Below are 3,602 nucleotides of genomic sequence, written 5' to 3' on the forward strand. Positions count from 1 at the left end.
ATTACAGACGTAAACCACCAGGCCCGGCCTAGCTTCCTGTAACTTTTTTAACTTAAAAACTTTTTCATTTTTTTAACTTTTTGACTCTTTTGTAATAACTGCTTAAAACACACACTGTACAAAAATATTTTTTATATCCTTATTCTATGAGGTTTTAAATTTTTTTATAACTTCTTAAACTTTTTTGTTAAAAACTAAGACAAACACAGACATTATCCTAGGCCTACACAGGGTCAGGATCATCAATATCACGGTCTTCCATCTTTACATCTTATCCCACTGGTAGGTTTTCAGGGGAAATAACACACATGTAGCTGTCTCCTAGAGTAACATTGCCTTTTTCTGGATACCTCCTGCAGGACCTACCTGAGGCTATTTTACAGTTAACTATTTTTTTTTTTAATTGAGATGGAGTCTCACTCTGTTGCCCAGGCTGAAGTGCAGTGGCACAGTCCCAGCTTACTGCAACCTCCACCTCACAGGTTCAAGTGATCCTCTTGCCTCAGCCTCCCAAGTAGCTGGGGACTACAGACACCCACAACCATGCCCAGCTAATTTTTGTATTTTTAGTAGAGACAACGTTTCACCATGTTGGCCAGGCTGGTCTTGAACTCCTGACCTAAAGTGATCTGCCCGCCTTGGCCTCCCAAAGTGCTGGGATTACAGATGTGAGCCATTGCACCTGACCATGGTTAACGTTTTTCAATAAGTAGAAAGAGTACACTCTAAATGATAAAGTGTATAGTGATGTGATGATCACAAGTATAATATGCTAAATACATAAACCAGTAACTTAGCTGTTTATTATCAAGTATTATATACTGTACTAGACTAGATTATGTGTATATACTAGACTTATATATGACTGCCAGCACAGTAGATTTGTTTACACCAGCATCATCATGAACACACGAGTAATGAGTTGCAATAGAACTTTAGGCAGTCAAGTCACTGGGTTATAGGAATTTTTCAGCTCCATTATAATCTTACGGGACCACCGTCATATATGTGGTCCGTCACTAACAGAAACGCTGTAATAGGTCGGGCGCAGTGGCTCACACCTGTAATCCCAGCACTTTGGGAGGCTGAGATGGGTGGATCACCTGAGGTCAGGAGTTCAAGACCAGCCTGGCCAACATGACGAAACCTCATCTCTACTAAAAAATATAAAAATTAGCCAGGTGTGGTGACACAAGCCCATAGTCCCAGCTACTAGGGAGGCTGAGGCAGGGGAATCACTTGAACCCAGGAGGTGGAGGGTGTAGTGAGCCGAGATCATGTCACTGAACTCCAGCCTGGGTAACAGAGAGAGATGCCATCTCAAAAAAAAAAAAATTCACTTTAGCTACGGAAGCCTTCCATATTGTTCTCTATGAAGCCTGACCAATGAAGACATCTTAAGTCCTAAAGAAACAAATTGGTTATTTTTTAGAGTTAAATTAGAAGACCGTTTTCATAATATTAATAACACAGAAAGCTTTACAAGTCACAATGCTTGCTTCAAAACCCCCCCACACCCCATTTTAGCCAATTTTCAAACAAGACCAACTAATGACAACCCAGAGACACCACCCCAACTCTATTTCTCGGCAAAAAAAAAAAGAAAAAAAAAAGTTTAAGTCAATAAAATCATCTACAGAAGATCAAGAGAGTACTGGCAGAATATTCCCTTAGACTGCAGAGAAGGAAAAGAAGTAACTAGGAACTAAAAATCCACTTATATGAGATGTCTACAGTAGTCAAAAATCACAGCAACAGAAAGTAGAATGGTGGCTGCCAGCGACCGAAGGGAAGGGAGGTAAGGAAGTTGTTTCATGAATGACAAGCCTCAGTTTTGCAAGATGAAAAAGTTCTGGTGATCTCTCACAACAATGTGAATATACTTAGCACTTCTGAGCTGTACACTTAAAAGTGGTTAAGATTGCCAGGCACAGTGGCTCACACCTGTAATCCCCGCATTTTAGACTATCAGGCACGGTGGATTACACGCCTGCAATCTGAGGCGGGTGGATCACTTGAGGTCAGGAGTTCAAGATCAGCCTGACTAACATGGTGAAACCCCATCGTTACTAAAAATACAAAATAAATAAATAAATAAATAACCTGGGTGTGATCTCAGCTACTCAGGAGGCTGAGACAGGAGGATCACTTGAACCTGGGAGGCAGAGGTTATAGTAAGCTGAGATTGCACCACTGTACTCCAGTCTGGGCAACAGAGCAAGAGTCTGTCTCAAAAAAAAAAAAAAAAAAAAAAAAAAAAAGGTTAAGATGGCAAATCTTATGTTCTGTGCATTTCACCAAAAAAAAAAAAAAAAACAACCTACAATAAGATACCTCTTCACACCTACTAAAATGGCTACAATAAAAACAAGTGTTGGTGAGATGTGGAGAAACTGGAACTCATGCATTGCCAGTGGTAATGTCAAATGCATAGCCATTTTGAAAAGCAGTTTGGCAGATTCTTAAAATGTTAAACATAACCAGGCATGGTGGCTCACACCTATAGTCCCAGCTACTCAGGAGGCTGAGTTGGGAGGATTGCTTGAGGCCAGGAATTCAAGACCAGCCTGGGCAACATAGTGAGAGCCCATCTCTATGAAAAATTAAAAAATTAGCCAGGCATGGTGGCATGCACCTTAGCCCCCGCTACTCAAGAGGCCGAGAGAAAAGAAAAAAAGAAAAGAAAAAAACGTGTAGTATATCCATACAATGACATATTATACTATTCACCAATAAAAAAGAATTAAGTATTGATACATGCTGCCAGATGGCTGAACTTCAAAACATTGTGCTGAAATGAAAGCCAGTCATAAAATGCTACGTATTATATGTTTATGATTCCATTTATATGAAATAGCCACAAAAGGCGAATTCATAGAAAAAGAAAGCAGATCCTTGGTTGCCTGGGGTGAAATGGGGAGTGACTGACTGAAAAGAAGCTCAGGGCATCTTTTTGGTGTGACAAAAATATTCTTTCAATAGCAAACTGGTGCTAAAAAAATTAATAATAAAGAAAATAATCTAAAATTGATCGTGGCAATGGTAAATGTAAGTTTACTAAAACTTGTTAAATTTAAAATGAGTGAATTTTGTGATATGTAAATTATACCTCACTAAAGCATAAAACTTTTTTAATAAAATGAAGTCGGACTTCTGGATTACACACTGAGGCCCACGGTGGCCAGTAAGCTGCTTTGCCGGACAACTTCCATAAACTAAATGAACGATTTATAACTCCTAGATTTTGCTTAAAACATAGTTAAAACATACATACAATTAATACAAGATAGGATGGTAATGATATCCTTTATAACTCTTTAGAAGTATAATGAAAAATACTTTACTGCCAACTTACAAAGGTACAAGAGGAAAATTCATTTTTCCACCAAGAGCTTGGGAATAGGGTCCCCACCCCATGTCAGCTCACTGCCATGTACTGGGAGGATGACATCTCACTCTAGGAGCTAGAAGTCACCTGCCCCAGAGGAAGTGCTGGAGATTTCAGCGCATTCTCAATATTAACTGAGAGAACCATTAGATGGCCAACACTAGGGCGGGCACAGTGGTTCATGCCTGTAATCCCAGCACTTTGGGAAGCCAAG

This window comes from Mandrillus leucophaeus, unplaced genomic scaffold (genome assembly GCF_000951045.1).
Source record: "Mandrillus leucophaeus isolate KB7577 unplaced genomic scaffold, Mleu.le_1.0 Scaffold348, whole genome shotgun sequence".
Taxonomy (NCBI): Eukaryota; Metazoa; Chordata; class Mammalia; order Primates; family Cercopithecidae; genus Mandrillus; species Mandrillus leucophaeus.